The 26,116-nt window shown below is 46.4% G+C and overlaps 1 protein-coding gene and 2 non-coding genes across 3 annotated transcripts in view; all 3 read right to left on the bottom strand.

Moving 5' to 3' along the window:
• Positions 1-26,116, bottom strand: part of VAC14 (VAC14 component of PIKFYVE complex) — a 1,245,171-nt gene that overhangs the window by 867,716 nt on the left and 351,339 nt on the right. The window lies entirely within an intron of this gene.
• Positions 4,440-4,510, bottom strand: TRNAG-GCC (transfer RNA glycine (anticodon GCC)). Its single transcript has one exon. It is a non-coding gene; the product is annotated as a tRNA-Gly (tRNA).
• Positions 5,009-5,079, bottom strand: TRNAG-GCC (transfer RNA glycine (anticodon GCC)). Its single transcript has one exon. It is a non-coding gene; the product is annotated as a tRNA-Gly (tRNA).

Here is a 26,116-nt window from a genome sequence, read left to right as displayed (position 1 = left end):
CAAATGAGGTGTCATTTAGTAAAATGTTTTGATGCATGCTAATATTTCCCAAAACTATTTCTAATGGAAAATCAGTGTAACCATTTTCAACACGATTATGGGAAGCATGAAAATAAACAAACTCTGACAAAGCCAACTGATCTGACATATTTTTATAAGTCTTTTGGTTTCATTAATGCGTGTCTTGTTTTGACATGGCTTTTGTAACACTTTATTGTTGTGGGAGCTACCAGGCCCTCAACATTGTAACAAACACTGGCAAAAAAAACAAAAACGTTTTAGAACTCTAAAAGCACACGTTGCCACCAGTGGCATAACAAAGGCCCCGCAGCCGCCCTCCAGGGGGCCCCTTCAGCACAGCACCTGCCCTGAGTGAGTCTGGAGAGGGGGCTCCTCCATGTTCTTTGCAAAGGGGCACCCTCCAGTTTCGTTACGTCACTGATTGCCACTGTAGTTCCTGACACTGAACAAAACTACTTTGTGTGCCAATATGCTCCTTGTGAAAGAGAAGAATGCGATCACTCACAGTAAAGCCAGCCGAAAGAGAGAGAAATAGAAGTTTAATAAAAACAAAATGTCTTTAACACCAGACCTAATTAGGGACCAAGACCCACATGTAGGTAGCTTTTTGCATGTCGCAAACAGCGACTTTCGCTGTTTGCGACGTGCAAAAAGCACATTGCGGTGCACAAACCCAGTTTTGCGATTCGGTAACCTGGTTACCGAATCGCAAAACGGGTTTGCGACTCGCAATTAGGAAGGGGTGTTCCCTTCCTAATTGCGACTCGCAGTGCAATGTAGGATTGTTTTGCAAACGCGGGCGCAAACCAATCGAAGTTTGCACCCATTTCAAATGGGTGCTAACACTTTCACAAAAGGGAAGGGGTCCCCCTGTGACCCCTTCCCCATTGTGAATGTCAATGTAAACATTTTTTCAGAGCAGGCAGTGGTCCGCAGGACCACTGCCTGCTCTGAAAAAATGAAACGAAAACGTTTAATTTTTCGTTTTTGTAATGCATCTCGTTTTCCTTTAAGGAAAACGGGCTGCATTCCAAAAAAAAAAAACTGCTTTATTGAAAAGCAGTCACAGACATGGTGGTCTGCTGTCTCCAGCAGGCCACCATCCCTGTGAGGCCGCCATTCGCAAGGGGGTCGCAAATTGCGACCCACCTCATGATTATTCATGAGGTGTGCATTTGCGAAGCCCTTGCGAATCACAGATTGTGTCAGGGACACCATCCTACATTCGGATTTGCGACTCGCAATTTGCGGGTCGCAAATCTGAACCTACCTACATGTGGCCCCAAATTCTTAAAGAAAGTCACAAAAGTGCACCCATTGTATATGTCGTACCCCTATAAAATATTTGTGAACTGTATTTTAGCATGGGTAAATACGCATGTGTAGATTTGCTCATGTGAAAATCTATTGAGCATTTGCAAGTTCATTTTCCCTCCAGCCACTTTCTTCCCAACCCTGGAAGAAGTTCTAATTCTGCCATTGTCAGGAGTAAATGTCCAACCTTTCTTATTATGGGAAAATATTAGAGAGAAGCTGGTGAAGATCTTTAAAACATGCAGGTTAGTAGGTTTGCAGACTCAAAGGCATTCCAGCCCTGGAACTATTGCTTACTGCTTCCTCCAGCCCAAGTATGCAGATCTGCAGAAAGGTGGAAAAATAAGGAAATTGCTACAGTAGGGATTGAAACTGCAAGTATTCAAGCCCTACTATGGTAGTAGCCCTGGCATAATCAGAGAGGCTATTATCAGAGCTCTTACATAATGAGATTGCTGCCATAATTTGGCGCCACACTACATGGCACCAAAGGGACCAGTAGATCTTTTTACAGGACAAGTAGATTTGAGAAGCAACCTGTCCCGTGGACAAGTAGATATTTTAATAAATTCCACACCCCTGTGTAAGTCATCGAAAGATCTGACAAATTTGTAGGCTGAGCTCCGAATCCATGTTAAAAAGTGTGAAAAGTATGGAACTGATGTCAACGCACAGGGATGGCTCTTATATGGGGCTCCACTCAATCACTTCCGGAACAGCAGAGAGACAACACACAATTGCACAGCAGCCACCCAGAGAAACGCTGAAACGCTGCTACGAAAAAAACTCATTATCCAGTCTGGCAACTAGGGAATATTCTAAAGTAAGAAATCTGCAGTTGGAAATATCCATCAGTAATACAAGGCAGTTGCTAAAATGGGCCTGATGTTTACTACTAAAATATGCCAAGCTGATCCTACGATATACAACAGTAAGTCTTAAAAATTACTAGGAGCTGCTCAGATGATAGGGCCACAATCAAATGCCCTGAAGTGATCGAAGTCTGCTCCTTGGGCTAGACATACTGGCCATCCCTACAACTTGTGGGTAAGCAGTTGCAGCCCGAGAAGCAGCTGACAATGAACTGGTCAATCAGGAATCCACTTGTTTTGGGGTGAAAGTCCCATGGATGGGTTGATAACGCTGTTGTGTACTACCCCATAATGTTTTTGGACAACCCTGTGTTTTTCTCCAGTGCACCAGATAATCAGGTTAACTCAATGGAGGTGCCTTATCTCATTCTGGTGCTGTTCATCATCAGAACTGTGCTGTGATGACTGGGGACATCAAACATGTACCTCCTGTCTGAGTGAGGATGGCTATTGTGTCCTTAACCAAATTATGCAGAGATATCTGCAAATCTTTATTCGAGAGGTCATTTTTACATGTACACTTGTGAGAACACTGCTCTTGTGATAGGTCTGTTGTGTCCCCATCGTGTCCGGTACAGATATAAAGAGGGTGTGAGGTGCGGAGTGCAGAGGGAGGGAGAAAGAGAAAGAGAGATGGGTAACCTAGTGAATAATCTGGAGCATGCGATACAAGATGGTGGTTCCCTTTATGAAACCTGGAGATATGAATCTGGGATGTACCAACATATATGTACAGAAGCCCAGTTCCCCTCTGAGTAACCTGTGTTCCTAGGGGTGAGATGTGGGTCACAATCCCCTTTCCCTTGTTCAGGATGGGTTTTTTATGCCCGGAGTGTCGCCATCTCCCCAAGGATGGCAGGCTTCTTTTTTTTTTTAGCTCAATCTACATCTCACCTGGGACTCTTCTAAACCGGCTGACTGGGGACTCTAGGCTCAGACACCCAAGATGGTTGGTCAGCAATAGCATGATACCCTGTTCCAGGATTGGCAGAGGGCCCAACTTTCGAATGTTGCAGAACCTTTGGTTGATCAAGCTTCCTGCCTTGGCAACAAAATGGGTATAACTACTGCCACCCTCAGCCAGTTTCTCTTCTGGAAACAGAGAAGGCCTGCACTTCAGTGAACGGAAGAAAACAACAGTACCTGGAGAAGAACCTCTGCATGGCGGCCATTCTCTGTCCACACTGTTTCTATGACTGGGAAGCCTCTAAAGTTTCACTACTGCTGAAACCTATAGAGAGAAGCAGAGGTTGCATGCACAAAGATTGGACTGTGCCTACATGAGAGGATAGAAGCTATCCTGATCTCAAAAACATCTGTACAAATCCTAGCTGATTAGACGATGCGTGTGGCGGATGGCTTGATGGACAAAGATTGCCAATAAACCACAAGTACCCAATAGCCTAGTTGACTAAGAAGAGCAAGTTACTTACTTGGGTCGTGGAACTTTATCATCACCTGTCTTCATCATAAGGATGATTCTGCACTGTCCCCGAGTCACTGAGTCTCTGTAGAATGCCTGTATAACCCTACTAAGCCCCAGAAGGGCAAGGATGCAGTTTTCCATATACTCCTAGCGTCTGGAGGACATCATGACTAGAAAACCTTGACCACAACATAGGAGTATGAGATACAGGCAAATAAGCTAAAGGCACCAGTGGACTCAATATAGGGAACTGGCCCACTGTTTTCTGACATTGAAAAGAAGATGGACCACTTGGGTCCTGTTTTGGACCCTAGCCTCCTGACTGGCATTGCTGACTGGGCATGGGATGACCAGAAACTAGGTACCAGATTTTCAAGGGAGCATCCCTGGTCTCAATGGGTGGGGTTCTTGTGGTTTAGGTGGTTGGTATTGAAGACTCCTACTTTTGAGGACACCTTTTATTTTTGCTCCTTGTATACTGGATTCTCTCATCCTCTAAAGCGTTAGCCCACTGAGTTACCTAGAATAATATGCCAGGCAGACTGAGACCCAGAATTAGGACAAGAGTACAGGCATCTGCTGCTTTTGCCCACATTCTAAGCCCCACCAAAGTGGTCCAGGAGATATCCAAGTCAGCCATTACCAAGCCCCACAGGATAGCACTGGCCACACTTAAGGTAACCAAGTCTCTGAGCAAATTGTAAAATGTAAAAACTTATTTCAACAGATATATAGCATATTTCCTACGTTTAACCACTTAATAGGTAATACTTATAATTTGTACTACATTTAAAAAAAATGTGCTTTGCATTGGCCGGGAATCGAACCCGGGCCTCCCGCGTGGCAGGCGAGAATTCTACCACTGAACCACCAATGCTACAGCTGAAAGAACTACTTTAACAGCTGTTGTGAATTCTTCCTCAAAGCCTCTATGTGACTGTTCAGAGATAAATGACTGCTACCTCAGCCAAAATTCTGAGAAATCTAGTACCAAACAGCAAGGAGCTATGAAAAATGTGCCAAATGAAAGTCCTTTTTTATAAGGATAAAATACTTACTGGATATTTTTTAGTGTGATGTCCAGCGTCACACTATGCCTAAGTTTCTAACCTTGGCCCCATTACCTCCCCCCCACTGGGGGTAAGTCACTACCGCGCACCCTCGCTGCCCTGAGAAAGTCGAGTGCCTTTAAGGAGTAACTTTGTTATGAAATTAATAACATTAAGAGAACTGTCCAGGGAAATCTAATTCATCACGCAGTGCACCCACACCTGTGAAGATGATGTAACATAAAAAACAATCGTATTTCAACAGATTTAGAACACCTCTCCTATGTTGAATAACTTAGAAATTAAATAGTTTAAAAAATAGGCTCTGCATTGGCCGGGAATCGAACCCGGGCCTCCCGCGTGGCAGGCGAGAATTCTACCACTGAACCACCAATGCTGCAGCTACAAGAAACCTTATACCATCTGCTGTGAATTCTCCAGCAAAACCTCTACTGTTCACAAGGTATGCACTGCCACATCAGCAACCGAGGCTGTGCTCAACGTAAAGGAAATGTACAAAATAAGACGCTCTGTTCGCTTGCTGCTAAGAGCAAGAACGTTGCCTCGAAACAATTCATGTGAACATTTTAACTCTGATATTTTAACTCTGATACGGCATACCTACAAAAACATTTTTTATTTGCTAAGTGAAAGATTTCAATATGCCACGATGTAAATCCATTTCGAGGGAGATGTGCTAGGGCTTTCCCTTTGTTTTGTCAGGTACAAACAGGGAAGAAGGATTTTGAAGTATGTCTGGCAAATCTGATTGGTGCTGTCAAAGTTTGCTAGGCAGTGCTGCCAATATTTACCCTCACTATTGCTGCCACTCTGACAGGAGAGAAACGTCAACGTTTATGTCTTCAAGTGACGGCTTACACAGGAGTGAAGCCAACATTAAAGACAGGTTATGCATAGAACATTTAAAGTAGCGGTACCATTTATGCCAGCTGCCACCGCATCTCCCAGCAAGGCGTGCTTGCTAGACGTGCCGCCCAGGAGGTACAGTTTCAGTCAAGACTCGGGCAGCGGCCTGGCTCTCTGACAGAAAGAAGCGCTGCTAATACTAACGCCACTGAGGGTCGACACTGTTCCTGGTCAGGGGCGCTGACATGAGTGGTAACTGCAGCTAAAGTCGAGGCTCTGAAAGAGTCCATGTATTTCCGGTTGTGACCTGCTCACGCTTCTGTCAGGAGGCGCTGCCAGGTGTTTGTACTATGAATGAAAGTGCTGCTCCCGTCAATTACACTGCTGGACTCCTGTATGTCGAGGAGAAGTGAAAATATTTCTGACAATTGGCGCTTATGTAATTTAGGCCTGGACGCGCTGACATTTCTTCCAGGTAAAAAAGTACACAATATCAAGGGCTATGGACATTTTCTGACAGAAATCCCTAGCAGTGCTAACGCAAAGGGATAACACTGACCTGAGGGAGAGCTGTTCCCCTCAGGGAGGTGGCTGCTTCCCCTCGTGTGATCGAGCGAAGCTTGGAGTGCTGCCGCCTGCGTGGGGGAAGGCTGCTTGCGCACATACTGCCCATCCCAACTGGGTACTGGGTGTCAGTGGAGAGAGAGAGCGAAAGAGCGAGTGAGTGTGTGTGTGTGTGTGTGTGTATTAAAATTATTGATGAGAAAGCTGGGCGTTTGTTTGTATAAACACACACACACATATACATACACATTTGCAATAAAATTATTGATGAGAAAACTGTGCATGTGTGTGTGTATATATATATATATATATATGTGTATATATATACACACACAATATAATTATCGAGGAGAAAGCTGAATGGCCAGGGTTATAAATAAGTATAACTATAAATGCTGAATTTCTATAGTTTTGTGTGACTAAAATCTGAATCCATCTATAACAGAGTAAGCTTTTATTTTTTAGTACATTTCTAAACTTTTTTTTAATTCAATTTTCGAACTATAACATCCCTGTAAACTGTTATTTTTCAGTGAATTTCAAGGGTTTTTCAAAAGTAATGTAATATCTAACTACCATTCGTTAGACCAATCGCTGATGTGCATGGCCTTCGGCATGCAGCCAACCCCACGCAGCACACACCCTTTGGCTCTGTGCAGTGGGGTGTTGGCCGCATGCAATCAAACCCAGTGTGGTTCTGGAAGTGGCTGTATGGATGTGAGACTGGGTGTGTGAGTCTGTGAGTGGGTATGTAGGTGGATGTATAAACGGCTGTGTGGGTCGGTGAGTGGGTCTTTTGTGGGTCTATAAGTGGGTGTGTGAGTGGTTGTGTGGGTCTGTGACAGGGAATGTAGGAGGCTGGCCTGGCTTGTAGTGGGTACCAGAGGTACTTACACCTTGTGCCAGGTCCAGTTATGCCTTATTAGTGTAGAAGAGGTGTTTCTAGCAGCTTAAGCTGATAGAAGGTAGCTAGAGCAAAGCAGCTTAGGCTGAACTAGGAGACATGTAAAGCTCCTACTATACCACTGGTGTCATATGCACGATATCATAAGAAAGCACAATACACAGATATACTAAAAATAAAGGTACTTTATTTTTATGACAGTATGCCAAAAGTATCTCAGTGAGTACCCTCAGTATGAGGATAAGATATATACACAAGATATATGTACACAAACCAAAATTATGCAGGTAATAGCAAGAAAAGTAATGCAAGCAGTGTAAAATTACAGTAGATTGCAATAGGAACACATAGGTATAGGGGCAACACAAACCATATACTCCAAAAGTGGAATGCAAACCACGAATGGACCCCAAACCTATGTGAGCTTGTAGAGGGTCGCTGGGACTGTAAGAAAACAATGAGGGTTAGAAAAATAGCCCACCCCAAGACCCTGAAAGGTAGGTGTAAAGTGCACCTACTACCCCCAGAGAGCACAGAAGTCGTGATAGGGGGATTCTGCAGGAAGAACAAACACCAGCAATGCAACAACAGTGGATTTCCAGACCTGAGTACCTGTAAGACAAGGGGACCAAGTCCAATAGTCGCGACAGTGTCAAGAGTGGGCAGGAGCCCAGGAAATGCCAGCTGAGGGTGCAAGGAAGCTGCCACCTGTTGGAAGAAGCTTGGAGTTTTGCAAGAAAGAAGAGGACTAGGAACTACTCCCTTCGAGGATGGATGTCCCACGTCGCGATGAAGCTTGCAGAGGTGTTCCCACGCAGAAAGACCGCAAACAAGCCTTGCTAGCTGCAAGAGTCGCAGTAGAGATTTTTGGGTGCTGCTGTGGCCCAAGAGGGACCAGGATGTTGCCACTTGGAGGAGGAGACAGAGGGGGCGCCCAGCAAGTCGGGGAGCCCTCACAGAAGCAGGCAGCACCTGCAAAAGTACCTTAACAGGTACTTGGAAGAAGAGTGAACCGGAGTCCATGCGAAGTCACAAAAGGGAGTTCCATGACGTCGGAGGACAACTCAGAAGGTTGTGCACTGCAGGAAGGGGTGTCGGGGACCCAGGCTTGGCTGTGCATGAAGGAAATCCTGGAAGAGTGCACAGGAGCCTGAGCAGCTTCAAATCACGCGGTGCCCAGCAATGCAGTCTAGCGTGGGGAGTCAAGGACTTACCTCCACCAAAGTTGGACTGAAGAGTCACTGGACTGTGGGAGTCACGTGGACAGAGTTGCTGAGTTCCAGGGACCACGCTCGTCGTGCTGAGAGGGGACCCAGAGGACCAGTGATGCAGTCTTTTGGTGCCTGCAGTTGCAGGGGGAAGATTCCGTCGACCCACGGGAGATTTCTTCAGAGTTCCTGGTACAGAGAGGAGGCAGGCTACCCCCAGAGCATGCACCACCTGGAAACAGTCGAGGAAGCCGGCAGGATGAAGCGATACAAGGTTGCTAGTAGTCGTCTTGCTACTTTGTTGCCGTTTTGCAGGCGTCCTGAGCAGTCAGCGGTCGATCCTTTCGCAGAAGGTGAAGAGGGAGATGCAGAGGAACTCAGGTGAGCTCTTGCATTCGTTAGCTGGTGAGATCCCCAAAGCGGAGCCAGAAAAGGAGGTTTGGCTACCTAGGAAGGAGGATTGGCTACCAAGAGAGGTAAGAGCCTATCAGAAGGAGCCTCTGACGTCACCTGCTGGCACTGGCCACTCAGAGCAGCCCAGTGTGCCACAAACACTTGTGTTTCCAAGATGGCAGAGGTCTGGGACACACTGGAGAAGCTCTGGGCACCTCCCCTGGGAGGTGCAGGTCAGGGGAGTGGTCACTCCCCTTTCCTTTGTCCAGTTTCGCACCAGAGCAGGGCTGGGGGATCCCTGAACCGGTGTAGACTGGCTTATGCAGAGATGGGCATCATCTGTGCCCATCAAAGCATTTCCAGAGGCTGGGGGAGGCTACTCCTCCCCAGCCTTCACACCTATTGCCAAAGGGAAAGGGTGTTACACCCTCTCTCAGAAGAAATCCTTTGTCCTGCCTTCCTGGGCCAGGGCTGCCTGGACCCCAGGAGGGCAGAAACCTGTCTGAGGGGTTGGCAGCAGAAGCAGCTGTAGTGCAAACCCTGAAAAGGCAATTTGGCAGTACCCGGGTTCTGTGCTAGAGACCCAGGGGATCATGGAATTGTCCCCCCAATGCCAGAATGGCATTGGGGTGACAATTCCATGATCTTAGACATGTTACATGGCCATGTTCGGAGTTACCATTGTGACGCTGTACATAGGTAGTGAACTATTTACAGTGCACACGTGTAATGGTGTCCCCGCACTCACAAAGTCCGGGGAATTAGCCCTGAACGATGTGGGGGCACCTTGGCTAGTGCCAGGGTGCCCACACACTAAGTAACTTTGCACACAACCTTCACCAGGTGACGCTTAGACATATAGGTGACTTATAAGTTACTTACGTGCAGTGGTAAATGGCTGTGAAATAACGTGGACGTTATTTCACTCAGGCTGCCCTGGCAGGCCTGTGTAAGAATTGTTAGAGCTCCCTATGGGTGGCATAAGAAATGCTGCAGCCCAAAGGGATCTCCTGGAACCCCAATACCCTGGGTACCTCAGTACCATATACTAGGGAATTATATGGGTGTACCAGTATGCAAATGTGAATTGGTAAATTTAGTCACTAGCCTGTTAGTGACAAATTTGGAAACAGAGAGAGCATAACCACTGAGGTTCTGGTTAGCAGAGCCTCAGTGAGACAGTTAGGCATCACACAGGGAACACATATAGGCCACAAACTTATGAGCACTGGGGTCCTGGCTAGCAGGGTCCCAGTGACACATAACAAACATACTGACAACATAGGGTCTTCACTATGAGCACTGGGCCCTGGCTAGCAGGATCCCAGTGAGACAGTGAAAACACCCTGACATATACTCACAAACAGGCCAAAAGTGGGGGTAAAAAGGCTAGAAAGAGGCTACTTTCTCACACAGGTTGAGGAGTGGTTTTGTGGGTGTGTGAGTGGGTGTATGAGTGGCTGTATGGGTATGTCAGTGAATCCGTGGGTGTCTGAGTGGTTGTGTGGGTCTGTGACTGGGTGTGGTAGTAGTTTTGGGGGGGTGTGAGTGTGTCCATAGGCGTGTGAGTGAGTATGTGACTAGGTCTGTAAGTATATGACTGGGTCTGTAGGTGGGTCTATATATTTTTTTTCATTTGCGGTCTGGATCTGGGGATCCATTGCGGATTGACACGGGAGACTGAGCTGAGCGCCGTGGAGGATCCGCAGATCCTTGCGCATCCCAGGAAATACATTTTTGGGCAATATCTTGCCCATGAGGGGTACCACAGAGACCCCTCCATCAGTCCCATGGGGCCAGGATACCTCTATCCTGACCCCTTCTATCCTATTTCATTTTTATTCCTCCCTCCCAGGGACCGTGTCCCAAATCACAAAATGGCAGCCAGAACTTTTCTCTCAGGTTGCGGCCAGCCAATCACAGCACTGCTGTTGACGTGCTGATCCGCATCTCTAGATATACAAAAATATTTTTTCTTTAATAACTCGACAACTAATTAACAGATTTACACCAAATTACAAAAGCCCTCTTTCTGGATGACTAAGATCTAGCTTTCTGCCAAATTTGGTGTCATTCCGTCCAGCGGTTCAGGCTTCAGTCATGTCCAAAATCCCTATGAGCAATTGCATGTGGAAGACAAGTTTTGGGATCCCCCTTTTTCTCAGCCCCCGTCTGATGAATCACCCCAAAACTTTCCTGAGAACAGCTGAAGACAGTGGCAAACTAATTTTGAAATTTTTTTGAAGATCCGTCAGACGGTGTCTAAGTAATTAGCAAAAAAAAAAAGAAAAAAAAAACACTCGGCCGGAAACTAGGTCCTAGCAGTAGCTACCTACTCGCACCCTCCGGTGGTGGGACTGTGTGTGTGTGTTTCTATCCTTGTGAAGACTTAGGTGTGATAACACACTCACACTAATTTAAATGAAAAATGACTTCAGTAACATCCGTGTGAATTTTTACAACTTAAAAAAAAAAAAAAAAGTCTTGTGGGGACCTGTGTTTCATAAGGTGTGTTTATAGTTGTGCTCAGCTCTGTCCCTGTAGAGAGGAGGTGGTACTTCACCCATAAACATACTGCATTTAACCCCTTCTGGGCCCAGGACGTATTGGTTACGTCCTGAGGCACAGTGCTCGTGTGCCCAGGACGTAACCATTACGTCCTGGGCACAGAGCCCAGAGGGTTCCTCCCCCAATTCCCCCAATTCCACCCACCCGTGACGTCAGCGCGCGATTGCGTGCTGACAATCACAGAGGCCTCCTCCCGATCTGAAGAGAAATGCAAAGCATTTCTCTTCCGATCACGTGGAGGAGGCCCGAGAGGCTTCAAAGGGAAGGAAATTCATTTCCTTCCCTTTGAAGTCTCTCTGAGCGTTTTAGCAGCCGGATTGCAAGCAATCCGGCTGCTAAAACGCCGACTAGACACCAGGGATTTACTTTTTTTTTTTTAGGAAATTTGCATGAGGGAGCGACCCCTTGGGCAAGGGTCGCTCCCATGGGGGGCATTTTTTTAAAGGCCTTTTCTGCCCCCCCGGGGGCAGATACCTCTAGGCACCAGGGATCATTTTTATTTTTTTAGAGGTGGGGAGCCACCCCTTAGGCAAGGGTCGCTCCCCTAGGGGACAAATTATATTTAGGCCATTTCTGTCCCCCCTGGGGGCAGATTGGCCTATTTTTATAAGGCCAATCTTCCCCCAAGGGGGACCGAAACCACTAGACACCAGGGACTTTTTTTTCTTCGTGAATTTCACGCAAGGGGAGCAACCCCTTAGGCAAGGGTCGTTCCCCTGGGGGGCAAATTTATTTTAGGCCATTTCTGGCAGATCAGCCTATTTTAATTAGGCCGATCTGCCCCCAAGGGGGGCAGAAACCACTAGGCACCGGGTATTTTTTTTGTGTGCTGTTTTACAGATGGTGAGCGAACCCTTAGGCAAGGGTCGCTCCCCTGGGGGGCAAATTGTATTTAGACCATTTCTGCCCCCCTTGGGGTCAGATCGGCCGATTTTTGGTCAATCTGCCCCCCAAGGGGAGCAGAAACAACTAGGCACCGGGGATCTTTTTTTTGCGCCAATGTCACGTAAAGGGAACGACCCCGTAGGCAAGGGTCGCTCCCCAGGTGAGTGGGGGGCAAATTTATTTTAGGCCATTACTGCCCCCCATGGGGGCAGATCGGCCCATTGTTATTAGGCCGATCTGCCCCCAGGGGGGCAGAAACCTCTAGGCGCAAGGGCAATTTTTTTTTTGTTTTTTTTTTTGTTTGTTTGTTTTTTTAGAGATGGGGAGCAACCCATTAGGCAAGGGTCGCTCCCCTGGGGGGAAAATTGTATTTAGACCATTTCTGCCCCCCTTGGGGGCAGATCGGCCAATTTTTGTTAGGCCAATCTGCCCCCATGGGGGCAGAAACCACTTAGGCACCAGGGATTGGTGTGTGTGTATGCGTGTGTTTTCTTTAGGGAGGCAGCCCCTTGGGTAAGGGTCGCTCCCCATGGGGGCACATTACTGTTGGCCATATCTGCCCCCCATTGGGGGCAGATGGGCCTATTTTTGGAAGGCCCATCTGCCCCAAGGGGGGGCAGAAAGCCCACCAGAGGCCAGGGAAGTTTTTTTCCCCAAAAATAAGAGGGTGGGGGTATGGCCATACCCCCACCCCAAATAAATGGGGCCAAAGTTGTTCTGCAGATGGGGCAATTACCACTGATCCACACCCCGGGCAGAAAGTCTACAAGATGCCAGAGAATTAAAAAAAATATATATATTGGGGTGGTGGCTACCAACTAGTATGGGCCTGGTTACGCCCCCACCTCAACTGAAGGGGGTAACAGTCTTTCAGCTTTCCCCCGAACTCTAAAACATCTTTTCCCACAGCAAGCAAGAAGACATTTGATTATTTGGGGCTTTAGTTTTACATTTGGGCCATGAGAACTTGGCTTACTCTCAAAATCGTCCCACTTGGAATGGTGAGGGCTGCACTTTATGGACTTTGGGACGCTGCCATGTAGAAAAATCCACAAGACCTAGACACATCTTAAAACGAAACATCTGGGTGATTCTATGGTGGTGTGTTTCACATGCACCCCGCACCAATTTTGTACCCACAATCCCGTGCAAACCTCCAACTTTGCTGGAAATCACACATTTTTCCCACGTTTTTGTGATGGAACCTTCCGGAATCTGCAGGAACCCACAAAATTCCAAAAACAACAAGTGAGGGACGGAATGCTGAACATTGTCAGACACTCACCCCCAGTCACAGATCTGGGTTTAATCCATCGTTTTTTTGCTCACCATGCCACCCCAGTTTGGACCCAGCCATATGCAAATCAGTCTTGACCCTGTTCCTCATGGGAACAGTCCAGCCCGAACTGCCAAGCCAGGTCCTCACTGGACCGGAAACAAGCATCCTAGGACCGGTTTCGGGGTTTCACCCCTCATCAGCCAGGCTAGCTTGAATCCAGTGGCATGGGAAGCACGGGACCCACGTCTGGGTATACCCTTCCCACTTAGGGCGACAAAGCAAAAACAACAAGTGATGGACGGAATGCTGAACATTGTCAGACACTCACCCCCAGTCACAGATCTGGGTTTAATCCATCGTTTTTTTGCTCACCATGCCACCCCAGTTTGGACCCAGCCATATGCAAATCAGTCTTGACCCTGTTCCTCATGGGAACAGTCCAGCCCGAACTGCCAAGCCAGGTCCTCACTGGACCGGAAACAAGCATCCTGGGACCGGTTTCGGGGTTTCACCCCTCATCAGCCAGGCTAGCTTGAATCCAGTGGCATGGGAAGCACGGGACCCACGTCTGGGTATACCCTTCCCACTTAGGGCGACAAAGCAAAAACAACAAGTGATGGACGGAATGCTGAACATTGTCAGACACTCACCCCCAGTCACAGATCTGGGTTTAATCCATCGTTTTTTTGCTCACCATGCCACCCCAGTTTGGACCCAGCCATATGCAAATCAGTCTTGACCCTGTTCCTCATGGGAACAGTCCAGCCCGAACTGCCAAGCCAGGTCCTCACTGGACCGGAAACAAGCATCCTGGGACCGGTTTCGGGGTTTCACCCCTCATCAGCCAGGCTAGCTTGAATCCAGTGGCATGGGAAGCACGGGACCCACGTCTGGGTATACCCTTCCCACTTAGGGCGACAAAGCAAAAACAACAAGTGATGGACGGAATGCTGAACATTGTAAGACACTCACCCCCAGTCACAGATCTGGGTTTAATCCATCGTTTTTTTGCTCACCATGCCACCCCAGTTTGGACCCAGCCATATGCAAATCAGTCTTGACCCTGTTCCTCATGGGAAAAGTCCAGCCCGAACTACCAAGCCAGGTCCTCACTGGACCGGAAACAAGCATCCTGGGACCGGTTTCGGGGTTTCACCCCTCATCAGCCAGGCTAGCTTGAATCCAGTGGCATGGGAAGCACGGGACCCACGTCTGGGTATACCCTTCCCACTTAGGGCGACAAAGCAAAAACAACAAGTGATGGACGGAATGCTGAACATTGTCAGACACTCACCCCCAGTCACAGATCTGGGTTTAATCCATCGTTTTTTTGCTCACCATGCCACCCCAGTTTGGACCCAGCCATATGCAAATCAGTCTTGACCCTGTTCCTCATGGGAACAGTCCAGCCCGAACTGCCAAGCCAGGTCCTCACTGGACCGGAAACAAGCATCCTGGGACCGGTTTCGGGGTTTCACCCCTCATCAGCCAGGCTAGCTTGAATCCAGTGGCATGGGAAGCACAGGACCCACGTCTGGGTATACCCTTCCCACTTAGGGCGACAAAGCAAAAACAACAAGTGATGGACGGAATGCTGAACATTGTCAGACACTCACCCCCAGTCACAGATCTGGGTTTAATCCATCGTTTTTTTGCTCACCATGCCACCCCAGTTTGGACCCAGCCATATGCAAATCAGTCTTGACCCTGTTCCTCATGGGAACAGTCCAGCCCGAACTGCCAAGCCAGGTCCTCACTGGACCGGAAACAAGCATCCTGGGACCGGTTTCGGGGTTTCACCCCTCATCAGCCAGGCTAGCTTGAATCCAGTGGCATGGGAAGCACGTGACCTACGTCTGGGTATACCCTTCCCACTTAGGGCGACAAAGCAAAAACAACAAGTGATGGACGGAATGCTGAACATTGTCAGACACTCACCCCCAGTCACAGATCTGGGTTTAATCCATCGTTTTTTTGCTCACCATGCCACCCCAGTTTGGACCCAGCCATATGCAAATCAGTCTTGACCCTGTTCCTCATGGGAACAGTCCAGCCCGAACTGCCAAGCCAGGTCCTCACTGGACCGGAAACAAGCATCCTGGGACCGGTTTCGGGGTTTCACCCCTCATCAGCCAGGCTAGCTTGAATCCAGTGGCATGGGAAGCACGGGACCCACGTCTGGGTATACCCTTCCCACTTAGGGCGACAAAGCAAAAACAACAAGTGATGGACGGAATGCTGAACATTGTCAGACACTCACCCCCAGTCACAGATCTGGGTTTAATCCATCGTTTTTTTGCTCACCATGCCACCCCAGTTTGGACCCAGCCATATGCAAATCAGTCTTGACCCTGTTCCTCATGGGAACAGTCCAGCCCGAACTGCCAAGCCAGGTCCTCACTGGACCGGAAACAAGCATCCTGGGACCGGTTTCGGGGTTTCACCCCTCATCAGCCAGGCTAGCTTGAATCCAGTGGCATGGGAAGCACGGGACTCACGTCTGGGTATACCCTTCCCACTTAGGGCGACAAAGCAAAAACAACAAGTGATGGACGGAATGCTGAACATTGTCAGACACTCACCCCCAGTCACAGATCTGGGTTTAATCCATCGTTTTTTTGCTCACCAAAAAAATTCCTACCACCCAGCATTGTCTCATCTATACCGATAAAAATTCTGCTGCACTTGTCAGCCTAAAAATGTTTTTTTGCAAACTGCCCTTTTGGACCCCCTTTGTTCCCCCTCAATATCGACATGTTTTTGGCTCTTCCCTTTCACAAGCACTTGGCACACCTACACAAATGAGGTATCATTTTTACCGGGAGACTGAGGGGAACATTGGGTGGTATGAAATGTGTCCCAGTGCGGTGATCCCACACAGAAATGTGGGAAAAATGTGATTTGTTAGCTAAATTTGAGGTCTGCTGAGGATTCTGGGTAAGAAAACATTGGGGGATCCACACAAGTCAAACCTCACTGGACTCCCTTGGGTGTCTAGTTTTCAGCAATGTCTGGGTTTCCCTGGAAGGCTGCTGAGCCCAGGACCAAAAACGCATGTGCCCCCCTGCAAAAACAGGTAGTTTTGTATTTGATAATTTTGATGTGTCCAGATAGTATTTTGGGCCATTTCCTTCCATGGGCGCTAGGCCTACCCACACAAGTGAGGTACCATTTTTATCGGGAGACTTGGAGGGAATGCTGGGTGGAAGGAAATTTGTGGCTCCTCTCTGATTCCAGAACTTTCTGTCACCGAAATGAGAGGAAAAAGTGTTTTTTGGGTCAAATATTGAGGTTTGCAAAGGATTCTGGGTAACAGAACCTGGTCAGAGCCCCACAAGTCGCCCCATCTTATATTCCCCTAGGTGTCTAGTTTTCAAAAATGCGCTGGTTTGCTACGTTTCCCCAGGTGCCTGCTGAGCTAGAGGCCAAAATCCACTGGTAGGCACTTTGTAAAAAAACACCTCTGTTTTCGGTCAAAAAATGTGGTGTGTCCTCGTGTTTTGGGCCATTTCGTTTCGTGGGCGCTAGGCCTACCCACACAAGTGAGGTACCATTTATATCGGCAGACTTGGAGGAACGCTGGGTGGAAGGACATTTGTGGCTCCTCTCAGATTCCAGAACTTTCTGTCACCCAAATGAGAGGAAAAAGTGTTTTTTTGGTCAAATTTTGAGGTTTGCAAAGGATTCTGGGTAACAGAACCTGCTCAGAGCCCCACAAGTCACCCCATCTTGGATTCCCCTAGGTGTCTAGTTTTAAAAAATGCACTGGTTTGCTAGGTTTCCCAGCTGTCGGCTGAGCTAGAGGCCAAAATCCATAGGTAGGCACTTTGTAAAAAACACCTCTGTTTTCTGTGAAAAAATGTGATGTGTCCACGTTGTGTTTTGGGCCTTTTCCTTTCGTGGGCGCTAGGCCTACCCACACAAGTGAGGTACCATTTTTATCGGGAGACTTGGGGGAACGCTGGGTGGAAGGAAATTTGTGGCTCCTCTCAGGTTCCAGAACTTTCTGTCACCGAAATGAGACGAAAAAGTGTTTTTTTGGTCAAATTTTGAGGTTTGCAAAGGATTCTGGGTAACAGAACCTGGTCAGAGCCCCACAAGTCGCCCCATCTTATATTCCCCTAGGTGTCTAGTTTTCAAAAATGTGCTGGTTTGCTAGGTTTCCCCAGGTGCCCACTGAGCTAGAGGCCAAAATCCACAGGTAGGCACTTTGCAAAAAACACCTCTGTTTTCTGTGAAAAAATTTGATGTGTCCACGTTGTGTTTTGAGCCATTTCCTTTTGTGGGCGCTAGGCCTACCCACACAAGTGAGGTACCATTTTTATCGGGAGACTTGGGGGAACACAGAATAGCAAAAGAAGTGTTATTGCCCCTTGTCTTTCTCTACATTTTTTCCTTCCAAATGTAAGGCAGTGTGTAAAAAAGACGTCTATTTGAGAAATGCCCTGTAATTCACATGCTAGTATGGGCGCCCGGAATTCAGAGATGTGCAAATAACCACTGCTTCTCAACACCTTATCTTGTGGCCATTTTGGAAATACAAAGGTTTTCTTGATACCTATTTTTAACTTTTTATATTTCAGCAAATAAATTGCTGTATACCCGGTAAGGAAAAAAAAAACATTGCAAGGTGCAGCTCATTTATTGGCTGTGGGTACCTAGAGTTCTTGATGAACCTACAAGCCGTATATATCCCCGCAACCAGAAGAGTCCAGCTGACGTAACGGTATATTGCTTTAAAAAATCTGACATCGCAGGAAAAAGTTACAGAGTAAAACGTGGAGAAAAATTGCTGTTTTTTTTCACCTCAATTTCAATATGTTTTATTTCAGCTGTTATTTTCTGTAGGAAAAACATGTAGGATCTACACAAATGGCCTCTTGCTGAATTCAGAATGTGTCTACTTTTCAGAAATGTTTAGCTTTCTGGGATCCAGCATTGTTTTCTCACCCATTTTGGTCACTAACTGGAAGGAGGCTGAAAGCACAAAAAATAGTAAAAATGGGGTATGCCCCAGTAAAATGTCAAAATTGTATTGAAAAATTGGGTTTTCCAATTCAAGTCTGCCTATTCCTGGAAGCTGGATAGATGGTGATCTTGCCACCGAAAATCCTTTGTTGATGCCATTTTCAGGGAAAAAAACACAAGCTGCCTTCTGCAGCCCTTTTTTCCCATTAAAAGAAAAAAAAAAAAAAAAACTTTTCACTGTACTTTGGCTAATTTCTTGGTCTCCTTCAAAGTCTGGGTACCTCTAGAATCCCTAGGATATTGGAAAAAAAGGAAGCAAATTTGGCGTGAGTACCTTATGTGAAAAAAAAGTTATGAGGGCCTAAGCGCAAACTGCCCCAAATAGCCAAAAAAAAGGCTCGGCACAGGAGGGGGAAAAGGCCTGGCAGCTAAGGGGTTATACACACTTTGTTCACCAGGAACACATGCTAGCAGCAGTAAGCACAGACATTTCAAATGAAAAGCTGCATAACCCTGTTTAAATAAACATTTTTCATGCAAGTTAACCTTTTCTCTATTTATTAAAGTAAAACTTTATTTACATGAAGCTGTTGAATCTAGACTGTGTCTGAAAATTGTTAGTGTTTTTATAAACATTGCTAAAACAATTCGGGTCAGTTTTCAACCCCAAAATACTTTGCTATTGTAGTCTGAATCTTTATCTGCAATTTAAGAATGATGGTGCTTTACACCGTGGTACAATATAAACTGATCTGATTGTTTTTTGCAAATAACCTATTCCTATTATTACATTTTAATGGTTTTATCAGGAAATCAAAGTTTTTGTGTAGCTTTGCCTTTGATTAGATATTAATATGCACTATGGGACACGTTCTTAAGATGATGGCTAGACGAGTGAGAGACTAGCGTTGCCTTGTGCTAACAGTGACGTTCTCGTAAAGTGCAGTAATGTTATGCTCACAGCATGGGGAAGTTTAATTTTAACAGAAAAATATATTCTTACAAAATTAGTGATGTTATTGAAAATATAATCAAATAGTCATAAGATGTAATGACATTTTAAATCATTTGAATTGTTTGATTTAACAACTGTTTCCAAAGCTTTACAAATTAAAAAAGCTTGTTGATATTCCCAAAGGTGGATAAAGAACAGTTATGTAAGAAGCAGTACCAAAGTCAAGAGGCGTCACCTATGAGAGAGCTACTGGCTTTGTCAAATAATTTTTGCCATGTTGTACAGCAGTGCACCTGGACTGCTGCCTGGATGAATTTAACATCTTAAAAAAGCACTAAGACGCAGCCAGAGCTGACCTCATCATGGCACTTTTTTTGTTGCTGGTGGGAGGGTGGGTGTGTGACGGGTCAACACGTGTGTGTTAGTTATGTGGAGTAGAGTGCAGTGGTGTCGAGCTGCACATTTTGTCGTAGATTGGAGTGCTGTACAGTGCCACAGAATGGAATGGCGTACAGTGTAGTAGAGTAGAGTGTCAGACTGGGATAAGTGCAGTGTTGTAGAGTGCCCTAGAGAGGAATGGAAAAGTGGAGCAGAGTGTCACAGAGTAGAGAGTCATAGAGTGATGTGTCGCAGAGTGGAGCAGAGTGACCTAGAGTGAAGTGTCGTAGAGAAGAGTGGGAAAGAGTAGCGTGGAGTAGAGTGTCATAGAGTGGAGTTGAGAAGATGGTCATTGTCACCAGGTGGAGTTTGGTGTCGTAGAGCTGAGTGGAGTGGGACAGAGTTGAGTGTCCCCGAGTGGGGTAGAATGGAGCAGTGTGGATTAGAGTAGTGTGTCGCAGAGTGGACTATCAGAGTTGCATGGAGTGGAGTAGATTGCAGTCACGTAGAGTAGAGTGATGTAGAGTGGAGTACAGTGACATACAGTGGATTTGTGTGGTGTAGAATAGATTCATGTAGAGTGGAGTGTCGTAGAGTGAAGTATGGATAGCTTGGTAGTGCACTGCCATTACAAAAAACAAATTTTTTATCAAAATGACCATTACATTCGCACAGACATACAGTTTTACTGATAAAACTATACAGCACACAAACAATAAATGTGTGAAAATGGCATCACCTAGTGTATTGATTTGTTCTGATCATATTAAAATAATTGTTTCTAGCACACTTTAGAATTACAAAAAAATGTGCTTCATTCGTGCTTTCCTAATTCTCATATATTGTGAAATATTTGCACATTTCATTTACAGACATTTCAATTTTGTTGTCAGATAGAAAAAAGCCTTTCCTTTTACACCCCCAGTTCGTGGTATCAGTCTCCCACCAAGGCAATCCTTGTATTCAAATCTGCATGAAAAATCAATTTGGCAGTGTCTTACCCATCTTGAATGATCCGTCCTGGGAGGCCCTAAGACATTCCACTGCTGTGACAGGCTGCTTCATGAGCAATGGACAGGAAAGAGGAGTGGGCACTTCAAAGGAGGCGCCACTGCCAACACAACTTCAAAGCATGAGACACGCAATCACATCTGTATCTGGAAATGGATTATAAAAAAGGGGAGCACAAGTCTGCAAAATTGTCAGTTATCTAACAGTAAGCCATGGCTGTCGCTCGACGTGAAGAAACTCAGCCTGACTTCTCCCATGTGACCAGGACTCTTGATTAAGGTCTGTCAATCCACCAGCAGGGTGAAGTGACATTACCAAGGGGCATCAAGGCCACCTGCCCTTGATTTTGGAGCACTAGCGCCTGCCTGCCAAGCCCAGAGGCCCCTCGGGGTAGGAGAGTGCATGGAGGGAAAGTGGTCCAGTGGGAGATCCAGGTGAGTGAATCACCAAAGCAAGGCGCAAGATTATTGCTGTTGCACATAGCAGGCTGTATGTTCACCCGTGTGCTATGCAAAGGATGAGTACCCGTATGTCACAGGGGGCTGGCAGGAAGATATTACTGTAGTTGCACTGATTGGACCATCCGGTCGTTGCCAGCCAAAAGTCAGGAACTCTATATGTCTGAATGGGCTGCCATTAGGAGCAAGATCTGTCGCCCTGGTACACCGTATGCAATGAGAGAAGGGCTGTCACCGTGTACAGTGTGTGTGACCACAAAGAGCAGCGGGTATTGTTCGGAGCCCCAACTGAAGCTAGTGCTAGATCTGTCAGGCTTGGAGTGGTCCTTCCCCAAACTTTTACCTTCCTCCTCCATTTCTGCTGGTATTAGAACTCTGCGCACTTTACCACTGCTGACCATTGAAATCGCATGTGCACTCCTTAAAACATGGTAATTTTGGTGAATCCCAAACTGGCATATTTAATTTACTTGTAAGTCTCTTCCCTAGTTAAGTGGTACTGCATGTATCCAGGCACTGTGAATTAAATACTGCTAGTGGGCCTGAAGCACTGATTGTGCCACCCACTTAAATAGCCCTTTACATGTCTCAGGCCTGCCACTACACAGCCTGTGTGTGCAGTTTTAAACAGCCATTTCGACCTTGCAAAATAAACCTTTTGCCAGGCCAATTCATTCCTTCTTAATACATATTAGTCACACCTAAGGGAGGTCCCAGACAGCCCCAAAGGCGGGGTGCAGAATATTTAAAAAGTTGGAAACTTACTTTTATTTTTAACATGTCCTCGTAGTGAAACCTCTTAAATTCGTTTTTCACTACTGCAAGGCCTAGCTCCCCCATAGGATAACATTGGAGTTGCCTTATTGCATTTTTGTAGGTGTAATTTTCAAATGGAAAGACATAACTCGTTTGGTGTCTCTAGAATCCTAATTTAAAATCCTAACGTATGGTGAACTCGGATTTTACATTACAATTCAGAAAATGCCACTTTTAGAAAGTTGGTATTTTCTTGCCTTAACCATTGGGTGCCTGCAGCCTGCCTCTGGTCGCATGACTGGGTGTATCTGGCAATTGAGCTTTGTGTATTACTCTTAGACAGTCACACATCAAGGGAGCTTAGGTGAGATTGGATGAAACATCATTGGCAGGATGGTAGGGAAGAGCTGGGCCCACCCTAACTTACACCTCAATAGGCTGTGACCTGTCTCCAACAAACCCCCTGCATACCCCCTGCAAACCCCCTGTAATTAGTCTGGATGCAGGGCAGGGAAGGCAGAGCATCAGTGAAATTCAAAGGCATGCCTCCAGAAGCTTCTCCCCACTTCAAAGACACAACTGTGAATACAAGAGGACCTCCGGCACAAGCAATTCAGTACACATCTGGACTTGTGGACACTCTGCCAGAAAGAAGGACTGGTGTGCTGCTACAAGGACTGCCACTCTGTTGGACTGCTGCTCTAAAGAAATTGATGCTCTGCTGACCTCTTGCCTGGGGAAGAAGAACTGGGTCTGCGACTCCATCTTAAATCCAGGACCCCATAGTTTTTCAAAGGGCTAGTCTGCTGGCTTCCTAATCTGAGCCCCAGGAACATGAAAGGATAACCCAATAGCTCCTGGACCCGTCTTCAGGGAGTTCCTAAACCCCCACCCCATCCCCACCTCCAAGTGGTGCCTCTCAGGTCCTGGACCCTTGGTGTAACTCTTAAGCTCCTGAAATCAAATTTTTGGGCTTTTTGCAATTGTGAATGGGTCGGTCCGCAGAGGATCTGCGCGGCTTGTTCCAAAAATCAGCTCAAGTCGCCACCTGCCTGTCTCTTCTCACAGCAGAATCTGCCTGCGAAGCTCTGGCTCACCCACCTCCAACACCCACCTATTCTTCTCGTCATGCCGACTACCACCAGCGACGCTTTTCTTGCTCTCTGTAACCCTTTTCAAAGCAAACGGGTCTCCTGGAATAAAACTCAGGAAGGTAAACCTTCAGTGGCATCTGGGACTATATCGGACCCATACTCCATCATATTTTACAGTTTATTCTTTAAAAATGTATAACTCCAGTTCTACTAGTTTTGGTCTTGCTTTATTTATTCAATTAAGCTCTTTTTTTTAACCTGGTGTGGGATCTTTTCATGTGATGTTTTCCCCGTTTTACTGTTTGAAGTGTTTCAGAAATAATTTACACATTGGCTTTAAGTTAAGCCTGACTGCTCTGTGCTAAGCTACCAGGGGTTGAGCACAGGTTAATCTGGGGTTTGCTTTTGACTTACCGTGACTAGGATTGTGGTTGATGCTGGACCAAGGCTCACACCCTAATCAATCAGTACCCCAATTTCTAACACCGAGTGAATGCCCTTGACCTGCCAGCAGGATCAGAGGAATTTACCACAACATCTGAGGAATGCTGTGGATGACCAGCCACCGTGCCTGCATCGTCAAGACGGCTGCTCATCGCCAACATAAACTCCTATCTACCACAAAACAGGTGTGCTGAACACTCTCAGCATCTTCCGTATTGCAACATTAGCCAGAATGGGTAAGACTAATTGCCAGGCCGAGGTGCCCTGGAGGGAACTTGCTCTGCCCCACAGAGCTACAGGGATCGAACACTTTGACTTTTGAAAGGCACTGTAGAACTTCTAAGGATCATAAACATTATTGGGTCTAGCTGAATGTTACCTATTGTAAATTGAGAATAACTGTTGCCGGTACACAGGGACATGGGACTCAGGACACTGTCCAGACAACACTAGAGTGCTGGCCTCAGGAGGGATGTGTACATTGTTTTGTGTGTGTCGTATTTCACTTTGTGTTCAGACATCAATTCTACTTTTGTCACAAAGGCAAGTATTTGGCTGGGCATTTATTCATAAGGGGTGCTGAATGTATTTTGAGTCTTGAGCCTATGTTCACCTTGCACCTACCTCCTCCAACCCCTCGCCCAAGAAGCTGAGGACTGCTCGAATTGTGCTACCACTGAGAGTTAAGTGCTGAAGGGATAGTATTAACCTAGTTGCTCAGAACTCATAGTAGGTCAGACCCTGGGAGTTCAGGAGTAAAAGACCTCAACTCCACAATTAGACCCTGTAGCTTCTGCTTCCCCCATGGTCCCTTAAACAGGGTTCCAAGATTGCTGACTTGGACTGCAGAATTTTGTTTTGAAAGGCAGCTGTAATTCTTAACACTTTGAATCTTCTCAAAACCAGCAGTGTGAATGTGGACCTATTCTCAGTTGGTGGCCATGGGGTGAGTCAAGTTCTGTCTCATGGGAATTGCGAAACCCTCTAGTGTCTTGTAAACCAAAGCATAAGACATTATCAGTGTAATGAAGGGGATGCAAGCCACCGCTCCTCACTGTCATCAGCAACATCTTGGGATGCACCCTGTTCTGGCACAGGGTCAGAACCAAAATATAACGGAGCCTCTGCTGATAGTTGTGAAGTTGTTAGAGAGGAAACTAACTATGAAGAAATTGCATCACAGACATTAATGGAGTGTGTCACGGGGTTATAGGTGAAAGCACAGTGTAGGCCTCAGTTCCACAATGATGCAAGACAAGTGAAAATAGAGTGCATGATCAACAAGGTCTTAGTTAAAGGAAAACCTTTGCTTGGAACTTAAAGGAATTTATAGTTACAGCACACAAGCATGTATTATTTGTTCTTGGTCAATTGAAAATGTGACTGAAAGAACGTGAGCGGGAGATAGGGTTAGCCAAGTGCACACACAGTCTGATAAAGTCTGGGAGCAGAGCAATAAAACAAACATGCACACACATGCATACGAAAGAAGCAAGTAAGTGGTTTGTTAAGTATTGTTAGAATTACAATGATGAATGTGTAGAGAGGTTAGGCGTTTGAGGACACAGCTGATGTGATTTTCTTGCTACAAATATGTACTTGTTGAGTAACATTATTTGACCTTTTGTAAAAGACGTTGTTCATGTAACTATATAAGAAGCTGTCTATGAACAGCGGTTTGAGACCAGCTGTTTACCTGTGTTGGGATAGCTACTCTCCCTACCGGAACAGTAAACCTACCTTTGCCTTGTCAAGAGGAGTCCTGTTTTTATTTATTTCAGTTTCCCTACAACAAAGAGGTAGAGACACAGTGTTAGAGTCAGGAACAGTAGTGGTCAAGCTCAGGCGAGCACTGGCTCAGAGTCAGACAGTCTTCGGTATGGGATCATGCTCCAGCACTAGTGGAGTTGGCACCGGTTTCAATGTGGTGGAAACAGGCATGGATTGTATAGTCAGGGAAGAAGTCTGTACCTAAGTTGGGAAGGGCCTGCTTTAGGCTCTAAAGGGACAGACGGTGGCTGAAAGGGAAATAATCTGACTGGAGGCCCCTGCTGTTCCTTGGGGTCTGTACAATGATCATTGAATATCTGAAACAGTCTTTTTGAAAGCCCCAGTCTGCTGTGGGGTTGAAGACCCAGGAAACTCTGGGCATGCAGGGATCACAAGAAAACCTGGCTCAGTGGCTGGCAAGCTCAATGGAATGTGACTTACATCTTGATGCCCTTGTGCCTTGGAGTCGTAGTGGCAGGATGGGGTTGAATCCTACTTCTCTTTTTTATGCTTGTGGTTGGACTGGGATTTGGATGATCCACAGGACTTTGAGAGGTAAGTGGAACTGTTGTGGGAATGGCTCCGTGATCGGGGCAGATCCGGGCCCACAACTTCGAAAAACAGCAATTGCAAGACCTAAACAAAGGTTGTGATTTCTTGTACTCAGCAACATAAGCTTCAACACTGGATCTCAACTTTGTCTACATGTGCATGCGTGTGCATTTAACATACAATTTGGAATCGTGTTCTAGGCCCAAGTACCAAAGAGACACTTCATGGAGAACCATGGCATCCTGCAGATCCATGCACATCTGGTCCAGCAGTCATTGCACAGCTTGAATCAGGTTGCTTTCGGTGGTGACATTGTTACCTAGCGTACTGTACTGAAAGTTTGTAAGTCATCAGAAGATCTGACAAATTTGTGGACTGAG

The sequence above is a fragment of the Pleurodeles waltl genome, chromosome 12 (genome assembly GCF_031143425.1).
Source record: "Pleurodeles waltl isolate 20211129_DDA chromosome 12, aPleWal1.hap1.20221129, whole genome shotgun sequence".
Lineage (NCBI taxonomy): Eukaryota > Metazoa > Chordata > Amphibia > Caudata > Salamandridae > Pleurodeles > Pleurodeles waltl.
This window is presented reverse-complemented; position numbering and strand designations above follow the sequence as displayed.